Here is a 15,886-nt window from a genome sequence, read left to right on the forward strand (position 1 = left end):
CATTCTCACTGTAAATACAGGAAAAGATGCTGGATAATACTTTCAGACATTTTCTTAAATGCATGGGTAAGCTGCAGGTAAAGACATAAAGTTCTCAATTTTCAATATTTCAAAACCAAGCATCCTGAAAGGTAAGCCAGCACTTGGCCTTGGGGAAAGAACATGTGCTGACATATACACCTGCCGAGTCTGTGGACTCTGAGTTTTACCAGCTACTTTATAACAAGTTCAAGTTTTGTGGATCTTGTGCCTGACATTCTCCCTGCACAAACTATTCTACTCCTAACTTCCACTTTGTGCAGCTACAGACATGTTTCCCCCAGTATCACTTCTTAAATAGATTTAATACTCAGTGTTTCTGTCCGCCCACTGCCTCACATAACAGGAAACGGGATGAGGGACGCGAAGCGCAGGATTTTCAATACTGATCTTGATTAATCTGAATTCACAAACATTCACGCAGAAAAATCAAATAAAACTTTTTAAACAGATAAAATAATAATTGCACTCATGTTACAAAATGACAGCTAGACATCTAGTCTTTTTAAGAGGTGAACGTTCTTCACAACTGTGTGTATCTTCTAGTTGGTGTATTTGCATGGCAATATGTACTCCTTCTCAATGCTCTCACACCGCCTTTAGTTAACACTCACTGGCTGTATTTCATGAAAGTTTACCAGATCATTGTTTTATTTATTAGCTGCCCATTATTTATTATTGTATAAAATGATTGTTCTTTAACTTAGAGTTTCTTACCCTTATTGATGGGCATATAGTTATTTCTTTTGAGTATACCTGGATGAGTAGATAAATGTAGAAGTGGAATTCCTGGCTCAAAATATACATACACTTTTAATTTTGATTGCTTTTGCCAAGTCAGCTCCCAGAAAGTTAGCTCAATTTATACTCCCACAAAAGTAAAAAAATTAAAAGCACACAGGTGGTGTAAATTCAGGCCCCATAGTAACAAGAGGGACAAATGCACTTGGGGCATACTTGGTATGTGCTGTTTCCAAGGCAAGGTGCTGGCTTACCTTTCAGGATGATATCCAATTAACAGTCCTGCCCTATTGTGGGACATCATAGAAGCCAGATTCCATCAAGAGCCACTAGTTGGTGACCAGTGGCTTTGGCCACCGCACTCTGGTAATAGACAGCACAATCAACCTGTGTCACAAGCCCCATAGTCACGTTCACAAGCCACACCCTTTTTCATACACAGTGAATGGTTTAAATACTTGAATACCTTGATACTTTTAAATACTTTAAATACTGTTTAAAGTAAGTTGCATAGGTACTCTTGAGGTAGAATTTATTTTTGCACTTAATTCTCAATATTCTTGTCACCAATTCCTGTGTGGTTTACATATATGTTGGTTTATATCTCATTACTCAATAAGAAAACCTTCAAGTTAAATATAAAAATGGGAACTAAGGAAGATACAGTTTTATGTTTTCACACAAACAATCTGTGGAAATGGTCTAATCAGCTACTTACTGATTTCTATGACATAAGAGTTTAGAATACCAACTACGTTCTGAATGTATTTTGTCTAATTTTTTAATCTGCAATTTTTTTAAGTTGTAATGTTTCATTAAGCATGAGATATTGTTTATCTTCATAAACTTACACATAATTTTCAGAGTAGAGAAGAAGAATCATCATAATAAATATTTCAGTGACATTTGGGGACATCAGTGTATCTTACATTGAATCTGTCAATCAAAACAAGAACATTCACACATTTGTATAACAAATATTTATTAAGCTTTGTTTTCTCTCACTTACTAGAAATAGAGATAAGTGTGTATAGTTTCTGTTCACAGGGGACCTACAGTCTAGTAGGTAGGAATGTATGGGAAAAGACCCCTTACTTTAAAGTATAGTATTTGCTTATGTTGTCTATGCAAATTTCTGCATAGTTTTAAATATGAAGCTTTTAGGTCAGTTTGGAACCATCTAGAAAGGCTCCACAAAGCTCAGGATCCGCAGAGATTGAAGGGATAAAAAGGAACTTCCCAAACTGACAGATTGCAATGGACCCCCAAGGCAAAGGAACATTGTCTACCAAGACGAATGTGGAAGATTCTGGAATCTCTGAGCAGTTTAATACAGCTGGATGAGAAAAGAAGGACGCTGACAGAATGTGGTAGGAAGTGAGGCTGGACGAGAAGTGGTGAGGCCAATCCTTGAGGGGATTTGCAAGCTCTGGAAAATATTTTGGAGTCGCATAAGAGGAGGTGCTGTGCACTTCCACTCGACTTTGAGATGGTTGTGTGTTCCTGTTCAGTTGTGAGAAACAACACAGAGAAAGCCCAGAGACCCTGCACCCTGCACCCAGGTCCCCCAGTGTTACACCCTGCAATTCTATCTTTGTATTTGGGGAATTATTCTGTGGGGTTGTGGAGATGGATCGATAGGAGACACAGAATATGTCAAGGAGCATCTGGGGCGCTCAGCCATGGCCGAGGACAGAGAAAATGAGGGTCGTGCCAGTGCAGGTGGAAAGGGGGGATGGATTTGCAAGGCATTTGTAATGAAAAGTCACAAGACTGGACAACTGACTGGATGCTAGAGGCACGGGAAGAAAGGGATGCAGAAGACTTCCAAGTTGCTGTCCTGGAAGACGTGAGATCCCCAGAACAGAGCTCAAGGGGGCAGGAGCAGGTGAGTGTCATCGCCTGCAGGTGGAGTAGAATGATTGATAACGACGATCGGATATATCGGAGAATATCGTCAGCGCCCTTAGAAGGAGCCTGTGGAGGAGAATGGTCGCCTTGCTCCCTCCCAGCCAGGCTTCCGGAAAGAAGAGGCTGCGCAGTGTCTACGGGACGGGGCGGGAGCCCAATCTCCAATCAGTGACAATCAGCAAACACGGACAGCCTCATCTCCTTGACTGACCTCCCTGGAAAGGCCTGCAGCCCCCTTCCAGAGCTCACCCATTACTGAAAACCCCCCCAGCTTTTGTCGCCGCCGACCAGCTCAACACCCCCGCCCTACTGCGGGGCCCGGAGTAACGTCTTCCTGGCCTGGTTTACGCTGCCTGGTGCAATTTCTCTTCATCTGTTGTACTGAACTACACAGAATCTTAAGTGAATTTGTTTTTACTTCAGCCAAGCGAAACATTTATTTGAGAGCTGCACACTGCACCCACCACTCCCATTACTTAGGAAAAAAACCTATATTATGTATTTTAATAACAATGCTTACTGTGGCTGATGTCAAAACTCATTAATTAGTATTTAGCATAAATTTATTGAGTGAGACACTAGTTCAGTTGTCTTTTAAAATTTTAAGTAGAGAGAACAGAAAGACTTGGAGGTAAGCACTTGATTAAAATTGAAGGGGAAAGATGTCTCTGTGTTGTCAAAGTTTCTTTCTGAACCCACTGGATTTCTGAATTCAGTCTTGCCAATAACAAGGTACAGTCGGTAATGATGTAAAGTGCAGTGATGTGGCCTGTGGTTCTCAATGTTGAGAGGAGCATTTTGAAGTCTGTGTGCCAGAACCTCACTCCAAGCCCACGAGACCCCATGGGCTACGGCTAAGGACAGAAACATGGACTTTCAAATGTTGTCTAGGTGATTGGATGTGAGGACAGACTGAGAACTACTAAATCACAGGCCCGTTTGTGAAGAAGAGCTTCTCAGACCTGATCTGTAGACAGATCATCAAGGAATCTTGCTAACTACTCAGATTCTGACTCAGTAGGCTTGGGGTGGCCGGAGTGCATTTTTCACAAACTCCCATGCTGAGGGCTGCTGGGACCACACTTAGAGGAACAAGGTTCTAAACACCAAGTAAGGCTGGTTTTCAGCCTTGGCTGCTTCAACACCTAGAGAAGTTGGAAGAATCCCACCTCTGCAGATAAATGCACATAAATTCATTTAAGCAGGAATCCTTCAGTGCAGGAGACTGGTTTTTTAAATGCATAGAATTGGCATTAGATCAAAATGAAATAACCTGATTTCTAAGAAAACACTTCAACTATTTTATTAGGTTTCCATAAAAGCAGTATGAGGTGTCTGCTTAGTAATTATACATTTTTAGACTTTATTTTTTTGCTTTACTTGGAAAACTTACTGACACAATTTGCCAACACACTAGTTCATTGCCTAAGGTTCTGGATTTAACTGCTCTGGTCTGGGGTGCAGTTCATGAGAGTGGCTGAGGATTGGTTCCCTGCTTATGAACCAGGACCCCTGCCTTTTCATGAAGATGCAGAAATGGGGGCAAGCCCTGGGGACCTGATGACAACTACGGCAGCTAAAGATGTGTCCCAGAGACCAGATATTATCAGAACCTTCACAAACTGTCCCTAGTGAGAGTGAATTGAATTGAGGAAGGGGCTCCAGTTATACAGGGGAAAGATCGAGTAGGTGCATTTTGCAGAGTCCTGATTGGTGGGAAAGGGAGGCAGGCTCACCTGACAGAACCAGGCAATCAGCAGGAGCAGATGTTGGGAAGACAGAATCCCTTGGCTCGTAATCATCAGCACGCCACCTCTGCTGGGCCTTGCACAGCCTTCTCGATGGATCTGGGCCAGCTAGGGGCATCATACCATCCAATGGGCATAAACTCCCACCCCTGCAGTTGCTTCATGAGCCACAAATGAGTCCACAAGTGTGCACAGCGCCATACCACCGATGCATATGCCAAAACTGAATAGGCGACCTCTGGGACACATAGAACCATGAAAGTCATTTCTATGGTGCCATAGCTGTGGGCCAGGGAAACAGTCCACAGTGGGGGACACCTAGCCACCAGGAGCGCTTTTCTTTGTTAATAATAATAGTTAACATTTGTCGGACCATTGCTGGTTGACAGTGTTTTAAGTCAACCACACAAGGATACTGTGATAGGTGCAATCTCCTTTTTGCACATGTGGAAGCAAGGCACAAAGATGTTGGCTCACTTTCCAAGGTCACACAAGTGCCTACACCAAGACAGCTGCCACAAGAGGTGGTAGTCTGAGCACCATGACCTCATGCCTGCAAAAGTCCAGCCATCTCTAAATAGAGTGCCTATTACATAGTCAGATCACTAGTAGCAGTAGCTCCCTCAGTACTGCACAACTGGAAAATGATTGCAACCCTTAATTTCACACTTTAGTCACTATACCTGGATTTAGGAGGTAAACGTCAGAGCCTTACGTGGCTCATTTTTCTGTAACAGCTGCAGCTCCATATGTTATATGAATTTTGGTCAAGTTGCTCTCATGTGAATACTGAATGCTAAACAGTGTAATTGGAAGCTGGAGTTGATTGCTAAGACTTGAAAATGTTTAGAAAGGAATGCTGGAAAAATTGGGCTCTTTAATAAAAGACATCGTTTTATTGTTACCCCTAAACTGCAGAACTCCTGACCACCGCGAGGAAATAATTTCTAGGTAATAATCTGGGTTTGCATTAAAAACAGAATTTTTATACATATTTTCAAGAGCTATAATATATTGGATTACTGTAATATTCTCACATGTAAGTCATAATAAGCAAGTGAAATATTCAAATTCTCACAGGCAATCCAATATATTTTTCATGATAAAATTATGAATTGGAACAAACCTTCATTTTTTATATTTCACCTTCCTCCTTCTAGTCAGGCAAATGACAGAATTGAAAAACAAGCCCCCTTTTATTTTATAGATGTAAAAGTCAAGACCAAGAGACGTCTTTAGCTTAAGGTCACACCACTTGGCAGTGGCAGAGAGAGAATTAGAATAAGGATGACGCAGAAGTCTCCACTCTAGTCCCAACTTGATAAATCAGCGATGGATTGGCTGTCCTGGGGGCTGTTTGAGAAGGGGCTCTGATCCCCCCTCACTAGTAGGGTGATTGATTGGCAATGTCTGCATGTGCCAGGGGTGGGAGAGGGATGACTGACCATGTCCACTAACACATCTCATCGCCTGTGTGGTGCCAAACATAACTGAAATGTAAATTCTCAGCAGAGCATTTCACCAGGTAAGTCCCGGGACACAGTGTGGACTGGAACAACTGGCTGGTAGCCCAGTAAGTGTGCAGGAAGCAGTGCTCAGCCACAAACAGCCTGCCAAGAAAGGCCACCTGTTCCCAGGACGTCTCTGAATGTCCCTGTGAGTGTGTATGAGAGAGCAACGCAAGGGCGGGAAACAGTTCTACCTACACGGCCAGCAGGAGCAGAAAGGCAAGTAAGAGAAGGGTCTGTGTGTGGGCGCTTTTACTGGTACAGTGAGAACCAGTGTGACGTAAACGCGCGCACTGTCGGTCCTGGGGGCAAGTCTCATTTTGTTTAAGTCTGCCGATTCCCTGAGACATTCCACCAAAAATTGTAGGATTTGAAAGATGGTCCCAAATACACAAAGCCTCTGAAAATCTCTGATCCCTCCTATTTCCAAGTGTAAGCGGTGTCCACGGGCCTGTGCCGCTTCACCCAAACCATTCTCGTCATGACCTTCCTGTGGTTTGGTGCCGCCTCTGGGCCACTGGCTTCAAAGTTCAGCAGACTCTGCAGAATGTCATCCTTCCTGAGCACTAACAGCCTCTGTGGAAGCTTGGTAACCAAAAGAAGGAATGAATTAGTGCTTTTAAGCATGTGATTGTGTTGTTTTATTTTTAAGAAATCTGGAGGTATTAATAAGTCCAATTGCCAGCAGTGATGGGCAGGTCAGTGTCTCAATACAGTGGTGAAAGTCACCTTCGCCAAGACAGGAGAAAGATGAATTATGCTTCTAGTGACCAAAGCTAGTGAGGGCTGTCAGCAGGTTATTTACGATTCTGTTAACAATGAATTTCAAAGAAAGAAGTGACCATCTTTAGCTGAAATTTTGGGATGATAAATGTTTCAATGCCAGTTCTCCCAAACCATTTCAATAAGCAACTGTTAAAAGAACCTACTAAAATTTTATATTTTTAAATATTAAATTGCACTTCAGTGGTGAACACTTTTTGAAATTATTTCTCATTTTGAAACATTTCTCATGACTGCTGAATTACCTGAGGTTTTCCTGAGAGTGAAAGTCATTAAGATAAATAATTTATATGGCATTGTTTAAATGCTTGACTTTCTAACAAAAAGTTACATGAAACAAATCATACCGTTGCGTCTTGATCACATCTTTGCATCTTGAGTAGCACTAATGAGAATAGAAGGTTATCTTTTACTATCTCAAGTGAATGGTTCTATTTTCCCCTTTAAATCTCACAAAAATCAGTCTGACTTCACCTAACACCACAGAGCTGCAAGGAGATAGAACTAGATGAGTGGTTACCAGTTTCTTGTAGGAAAACGAAGTAAAACGGAAAAAATAGCACACCACAATTACTAAAAAGCTCCCATGAGTGTAAAGATGTGAATGAGTTCAAAATACCTGGAAGAATAGAATCATTTTATAAGTGAATTGTATAAAATGACAGTTAATATGAAAATGTGTGATTCTAAAATAAAATAACTCGAACATTTTCACATGAGTCCACAAATAGCTGCTCTGTAATAGTCCACTGAGTTCAGCATAACATAGAAATATCCAGCAGCTGGAAAAATAAGCGTGTCTGTGCAGGAAAGGAAATATTTTAAAGCAAGCATAAGTCACAGAAATAAATAAATTTGACACTTATGGGCAATATGTGAGCATTATGTCATCCAGGCTTGTAAAGAGAGGCTGGAGCATTTGGGGAATTATATGCACTGGGATATTTCAACACGTCATTTAATACAAACGCCAATGCATTTTGTAGCTCACCTTCAGTGTGCTGGTTTTAACATGATATTCTGAAATGTGATTTTTTTTTGTCTTTAGGTTAATAAACTTTGCTTACAAACTGAAGTCACAAACTCTGCAAAAGCTTGGGTTACAACTCTGTTGCTGTTATCCGACTCAGCCTCACTTGGGGATGATTCTGCTCCCCAGCCCTCAAGGGCAGCTGTGTTTGGGGACACTCCTGATGGTCATCACTGCCAGGGAGGGAGAAGCAGGGCCACTGGCATCTGGAATGTGAGGCGCGGACACTGCTGAACGTCCTAGGTGCTCAGAACAGCCCCCTCAACACGGCCCTCCAATCCTAAACGTCAGCTCTGCCAGGGTGAAGAAAATCAGATCTAACCAGACTATAAATCTGAATGGAGCTATGTCAGATCTCTCAGATTCTTAAAATGTAAACTAGTTCTCCAGTCTATAAGGCTATAACTTACTTGGGATACCATCTGAATACACCTCACAAATGAGAAAGTACAGGTTTGGAGGGAGAAAATTTTAGAGGCTGTGATATAGAGAAATAAAATTGTATGCATTTTATATCCAACTGACTCATATTATTGAGCCACCATCATTCCCAGGAAGCAAAACTGTCCTCTCATGGAAGTAATTACCGTGGGAACAATCCCGTCGAGCAAGATGAAAGGGCACTTTTGTTCTTAGCCTCGGCTGCTCCGCCAGGGAGGTGCGGCCTCCAGAGCGCAGTGGTTTCAGAGGAAAGGCGTGGATTGCCTACATGGCTCCTGTGCTGGCTTTTCTTCTTCTGAAGCAAACATGGCAGGGTGTCCAAGCTTGCAGACCAGGACACCTGGATAATCCACGTGCATGTTCCAGAAGGTGGAGCTTCTCAGAAACGCCTGGAGCTGAGCTCACAGGGCAACAGCCAGCTTACCTGAAAATGGAGGTCAAACTGTCCCCAAGCCAATTTTAGAGGGGGGACTGTGTGCATAGGATGTATGTACCGACTCTAGTGATCAAATTGCTACTTTTTTCCTTAATGCACGTGCTGTGAGGATGTGGAGTAGGAACTAAAACTGAAACAAGGCAGGGCTTCACTCACTGGAAGAACCATAACGGCCAATTCCCATGAAAGCATAAATCCCAAAATTGAAACTAAACTTGTACAACAAATCTCAGTTCTTTAAAGATTCAATTGGATATTGATCCACTGTCTCCTGCACCCACAAGCATGGAATTTGTGGTCAAAATGTCCATTTGCTACACTTAATGTGTGTCTATAACAGGTGCTTTAAAAAAAAAATAATAAAAACACCTCCATACTGATCTTTCCCAGTTAATGAATTGATTAAGCAATTATTCTTTAACAATTACTAAAACATAGACATTCCTAGCTGGGGTAACTGAGATCCACAGTCAATTTAAGATTGATTTACACCGATAGTTTGAGCCCACCCTTTTTCCAAAACTTTGAGGCGACAAAGCCCACGTGAAGATGAAGGGCTGCGCTCAGACACCTCGGGGTCAGAGTGAGTTTCGGAGAATGTCTCCCTTCTCAGACAGCACTTGCTGGATGAGTCACTGAGACCTTTCCAGAAAAATATTAGATACTTTCAGTATAAGATATAACTGATGCTGAGTCTCCAATTAGAGTCTCAGGATAACGAGAGTTGGTGTTGAGGAAAAGTTACTGCAGATCAAAGAGAGAACGGACACCTGTGTCCTGGAGTCAGAACGTTGTATAGACGAGCTGATTCTGAAATGTATCCAGAAAGGCAAGAGGACTGAACAGTCAAAGCTATTTGGAAGAAAGAAGGATAAACTTGAAAGACTCACAGGATTCAATTTTAACTTACTAAACGGACACTGTAGTCAAGAAAATTTGATACTGGTGAAGAAATAGATACATAGAAACAGTATCTTCACTACCATTGCCTTCCTCCACTGAGATGCTAATTTTTTAATGGACATTCTTGATCTATACTTAGATTTTGTAAATTTTACACATAGAAAAGTTGATTTACATACTCAAGCTGTTCCAAATGTACGGAACTGTTGCCCAATAATGGAACCAATTAGCAGCTTTGTAAGTAGGTGCTTTGGAAAAGCTCAAAGGCTTGTGGCCACTGCACCAGACATGGTCTGATCTAGGGGGCTGTTACTAGGGTGTGTTCACGGCTACAGATCCACCCTGTACACTGAGAATTTGTGCCTCTTCCTGTACATGTATGTTTTTAAGTTAAGAAAATATGTATTGCTTTGGGAATAAGCCTGAGAGGGAGAAACAATGGGTCAGGAGACAATTTCTTTTTAAGTGTCCTGTGCTATTTGCTTTCCTAAACAAAAGTGTACCCTGTTTGACATTCTCACAAATACATATATATGCACAAAGCTCTTCAAGTTTTCAATGGGATGAATTCAATCCATTTATTGCCATTTCCTCTGAAAGCCATACATCTGCCCCTGTGATAATTCACAGAGTGGCTGGGGTGGAGACACCTTAATGAATCAGTGGTTTTGTAATGATATACACTTGGTGTACTTGGTTTAAAGGCTTTTGCAAAATTAATAGCTGCTCTAGTTTCTGGTTTAGCATTTTTCTTTGGAATAAGTGCATCCACTCCTCACAACAATCCTCTGATGGCATTTTGGCCCAACCCCCATCGTCCACATGCAGTAATGGAGGCACAGAAAGCATACGTCATTGTCCCACATGGCAAGCGGCAGTGCAGGGATTCAAACCCAAGCTGTGAAACTCAATACAGGGATGCTGGGCCTCCAACATTTGCTGAGTTCCTCTGTGGGATTGCAGTGCTGTGTCAGCCTAGAGCCTGAAACATCCACTGATGTGTACACATCCGTCCATTCTATGTAAACATTTTAGTATTGGGGATACAGAAGTAAAGCAAATAGAACAAAATCATTCTGATGCCTTGCTGTGCTAAGTGCCAGAGGCCACGTGGCAATCCAAATGACAGCTGGCTCGTCTGCCACAGCCCATCAGGAGCAGTCCCACCTGCCCTCCGTCGCTGCCCGGCCCCTCCCCGTGGCGCTCAGCATCTGGTGTGGTCACGCTGCCCTTGGCTTGGCAGGTGCAAGATGTGCAGCCCGCGACTGGCGCCCTGCCCCCCCATTCAGCGCTTGCCCCGCATGTGTTCCCAGCTGTCCTCCCACCTGCCGTGCGCGTCGTCGCTGGCTTTGCTCCCGCCTGGGATCCACGTCCCTCTGTCTCAGATTTCTCCAGCCTGATTTTCTGCCTGAGAACGTGGCTGTCCGCTTTTTTACTGAACAAAAATGACATTAGCTCTGTGTATATTTTCAGAACAGAAATCTAGAATCCTCTATACTCTTCCTCCCACTAGAACATCCCAATATCCTCCATCCCTCGAGCGCCTCTGGAACACAGACCAGCTAGGATTTCCAAGGCACCCCTTTCCCTGCTGTCCCACAAGGGTCATCAGATCAGTGCTGTCAAAGACAGGGCCTGACCACTCAGCGTCACGATGACACGTAACAAAGCTCAAGACTTAGAGAGTCCTCCTCAATTACGGGAATCTGGATTATTTAAATGATTTTTGAGTATATGCTGTCTCATTAGTTCAGGGCAAAGAAGGATTTTCGGGTGTGTGGATGACGAGAAGGTAAAGGATTTAAGATGGATTTGTTATTGCTCGTAAGCCTGGGCAGCCTTTCTTACGGGATGCGTGTCAACAGTTCTAAGTCTTAGGCACTCGAAACTGGTTACTTTGATGACTGTGTGGTTCACTCTTCCCAAAAATAAAATTCAGAGATTAATGATAGACCCCTAGCCAGATTTATACCCTAAAATTGACAACCCTCTGGTCACATTTATGCTGTGTGTGCATTTTCCATGAATACTGCTGCCGTAATTGATGAACCATGGCAGGGCTAAAAGCAGTCTTCGCTGAAATTGCTTTCCTAGTGGTTCAGATTAACTGTGAAATAGCATTGTTGAGACTCCCGTCTTGTAAAATGGGACTGCAGGCTGTTAATTGCTCCATCGATGAGTAGGTAACTTCTGGCTGACTCCACAAAATGAATTGGTTTCTTTCAAATATATTTTTAAAACCCTCTTGGGTGATGGGACCCCTCAAGGACTGAGTGAATACATTTTTTTTTTCAGGAAATAAAACATTTAAACTTCTAATGCCATGGAGACAGCCTGCCCTATGCATCTAAAGAATTATTTATGTACTTAATAAGAGTAAAATTATAATTAGCAAGTTCACATCTGCTTCAAAATTCTACATTTATGTCATGACTATCTCCAATCCCCAAATTTGGGGTAACCTTTTAAAATACCTTCCATATGCAATGATGTTAACTAGACTTATTTTGATGTACATTTCACAATATATACAAGTATTCAATCATTACATTATATATCTAAAAGTAATAGATGTCAATTATAGCTCCATTAAAAATTAAAATTAAAAAACAGAATTTTGGGATGTGCATACAAATTAAATAAATGGCTATGTCTACTGTAAGTCAGAAACATTAATTTATTTAGATAATTTGCATATTGAACTGGTTCTTGGGAAAGAAAATGTACAAACATGCGTCTGTCTCCAAACCATCATGCTTTTCCCCTTTGTGCTCATTACTGTAGGTCCCAAGCTGTAGACTGGACTATGTTTTTTCTAATCCGTGACGACCTATTAGCGGGGCTGTGTTTCGAGTGTGAGTAATGACACGTCTTAACCGTGGGCTTCCAGGGTGAACACTCCGCTCCCAGGGACTGTGGAGGCGTCAGGTAGAAGGCAGCACGTTGTGCATTAGGGGTACTTTTGAACACCCCCCAATCCCTAGGTGGCACAGGAGAATCTCCAAGGCTGCTTTTAAAAAGTATGAATGCATTGACGCCGGGTACCACCCAAAGTGTCTGGCTGAATTGGTCTGTGGTGTGGCCCTGGTTTTGGAAAAGGTAAAATCCCCCTCTGGAAATGGTAATGTGCAGCCGGTGGGAAGGACCCCTTCTTATGCTACCAACCCTCAGAGACCAGAGTCGGGCCACACATGCCTATGCCCTCCTCTGACGTTCACAGTATCCTTGAGGAAAGGTTTGCCGGACAAACCACGTTATCTTCTTTTTAGCAAGGTGGGAACCTGGCCCTGAAGGCTCTGGGTTATGTAGCTGAAGGTCCACCGCAAAGGCTAAGGGTCCATTAGTAGGGCTCAAGGTCACCATGTGCCACCATGGCACACCTGGCCCTAGATGTGAAGAATGCCAGCGAGGGAGGCAGTGTCTCCAGCCTTAATCGTAAGTCCACCATCTCTTCTCCATGAAGAGTGAGCTTTATTTTTCACTTTAAGTGCCATTGCTGTGGTTTCTGTTTTTATGTTCCTCACATTGGTCATCATTAACTCCAAGGCCATTAAGGTCGGGCACAGCACAGAAGAGGGGCAGGCGCTCTCGGGGACAGTCCCTGCCCACGTGGTGTTCGGTGTCTCCTCTGCCTCAGCACAACACGTTACATTTCAGCAAAACACTGTTAGCAGAAAGTAATCCAGAGCAAATATCTGGACCCCCTACAAAGTATTGTTATTCCTGCTTTGGGCTGTTGTTGATGTGCCTTCTAAGTAGACACATCTGTAGTTGTAAAAACAGTTGCCTAAATGTGCTACGCAGGATGTCACTATCACCTCCATTTAGAGGTAAAAATGCCACTTGTGATTCTAAAATCACAACCTCTTCATTTTCACATGCTCTCTCTTCCGTGTGCAGGTGGCGTCTCTGACCTGCTGTTGGGAGGGCGAGCTGGGGAGTCAACCCACGGGGTGGCTGGATTCACAGACCACGAGTCAACCCACAGGGTGGCTGGATTCACACACCACGAGTCAACCCACAGGGTGGCTGGATTCATACACCACGAGTCAACCCCCGGTGTGGCTGGATTCGCAGACCACGAGTCAACCCATGGGGTGGCTGGATTCGCAGACCACGAGTCAACCCACGGGGTGGCTGGATTCGCAGACCACGCCATGTGAATTGCCTTCACCTCTTTTTCCTGTGCTCCTTGTAGTTGCATTTTTAAATTGTAACTCTTACTTTTATATTGTGAATCTGTAAGACCTAATGGGTTGTTTGGGGCCAGTACTTTGTCTTGTGTGAATATAGGTCCCCACACCTGTAAAAGTGGAAGATATTGCACCTTCCAAAGATTGTTGCAAGGGTTAAATGAGATCTTAGATGTTTAAGTACCTGGTAAAAATGCTTGGGCCACCACAGGTGCCCACTGAATGTCATTTGAAAGCACCCAGGGAGGGCCAGTCCAGCTCAGTCAGGTTGAATTAGGATGGTCAGCACTTGGGATGCCATTTATATTTTACCCTCTTGAAAATGCAATTTATAAATCCATTTAAGATTTGTGTCCCATCTTTCTGGTGATGTACCCCTCACTAATAGTTCATGCAATCATACTACATATGTTGAGGCTTTACCTGTTGGTTCTTCAATCTGTGCACCACTCAGACACACCATTTATCTATTTCATTGTATTACAGTATCATAGTACAAGGGTTTTTACAAGTATTTCATGCTGCATAAAAGGCCTAATTCCATGGCCAAAGGCAATATCAGTAACCATGGCTTGGATGACATGATCAAGCAGTTTTGCCCCAGAACAGCTCTAGCTTCTGGAATCTACAGCGCCGCTGTCCCAGATGGAATTTTTGGCATTTCTCTCTCTAAATATAGGAGGCAGCAGTCAAAATACAGTTAAAAGATAATGTCATTGTGAAGATTCTCGGAAGGGAATTGGGCTTCTTCTTTCTTTTTCTAATTTTTGTTTTCTGCAAGTAAGTAAACCCTGCTATAATGGGAAAGTGTACCTTTCTGGGAGGTTCTGTGGGTGATCACCAAGATGAACTTCTGAGAACCGTGCTGGTGCATGTTCCTGTGGGAGGCTCATCTCCACTCGGATCTCAGTAGGAGTCTAAAATCAGGACCATGGTCAATTCTGGTGAAAGAAAAAAAATATGAGTGTAAAGTTACTACCTCTTAACAAGAAAGCATTTATTGCTCACTAGGTGTCTAACATTCTTACAAATTGTGCCAAAAAGATCCCTTCTCTGTAAAAAACAAACACTTTACTGTCTAGTCGGTAATCTAGTTGTAATGACAAAACAATTAAGAACAAAATAAAATGCTCAATTTTGTGGGGAAAAATTTATGGATGAACATATTTATTTGCATTTGTGACGGAAGATTTGCATCAGCAGGATCACTAATGACTGAATCTTTCACCTCTGCCACCTCAACCCATCCCGTCCAGGCACAGCAGATAGGTATGTAATATTCAGACCCAGGTCAGCCCGTAAGCAAGCCAGGTGACCCACTGGGAGGCTTGAGTAGAAGCTGTTCCCAAGGCAGCCCGGGATTCCTCAGACATTCCAGGACCCACCACAGGCCTGCTGGGAACATTCCAGGGCGGCCAAGCCCTGCTGCCGTCCCTGTGTGTGTTCTGAGGAGGCTTTAAAAATATCTTACTCTAGTTGTTATCATCTAATTTCATAGCTTCAAATACTATCTGTTTTTTGATGGGGCCCAAATTTATACCTACAGTTCAGACTTTCCCCACACTCCAGAAACTGTATGTCCACTGTTTACTGGTCCCTCCATTTAGAATCAGACCAGTAACCCAAGCTTCGGTCTGAAAGTATTTTTCTGTATTTCCAAAGTCATCCCACAACTCTTCACAACCTCGGGCAATGGCCCTTCCCTCCTACAAACCTTCATTCTCGAATCCTCGCCTCTCTCACACCCTCCCTCCCTTCTGCAGTAAGTCATGTTGTCTGTGTTTGTCATTCTCTGGCCCCCCATCTGGTCAAGGACATCATTAACCCTTGGTTTAATTACAGCTCTAACTTTCTACCTTTATGCCTGCCTCGGCCAAAGCTCCTCTCTAGTATTTTCTCCACACAGCCCATCAGTAGAAGCCTGCTGAAATGCGAATCACATCTTGTCACTCCTCTGCGCGTGACTCCACAGGAGATTCCCATCTCAGAGGAAGAGGCAGTCCCCTGCATCCCTGCAGGGCCCTCCGCCAGCGGGTGTCCACTGCCCATCTGACTGTCCTCTCCACGCCAGGTGTCCGCTTCCCACGCAGGCCACACGCCCTCCGCCAGCCCCTGTCCACCTGCTGCTCCCTCTCTGTGCCCCTCCCATTAGC

General features: G+C 43.3%; 1 long non-coding RNA gene across 4 annotated transcripts in view; it reads right to left on the reverse strand.

The window, feature by feature from the left end:
- LOC108399721 (uncharacterized) overlaps positions 1-15,886 on the reverse strand; it is a 50,081-nt gene that overhangs the window by 19,755 nt on the left and 14,440 nt on the right. For all 4 annotated transcript variants that reach the window (XR_012120976.1, XR_012120975.1, XR_001853719.3 and 1 more), the window contains exon 2: positions 14,547-14,674. This is a non-coding gene — a long non-coding RNA (uncharacterized lncRNA). The remainder of the gene's footprint in view (positions 1-14,546; positions 14,675-15,886) is intronic.

This window comes from Manis javanica, chromosome 9 (genome assembly GCF_040802235.1).
Source record: "Manis javanica isolate MJ-LG chromosome 9, MJ_LKY, whole genome shotgun sequence".
Lineage (NCBI taxonomy): Eukaryota > Metazoa > Chordata > Mammalia > Pholidota > Manidae > Manis > Manis javanica.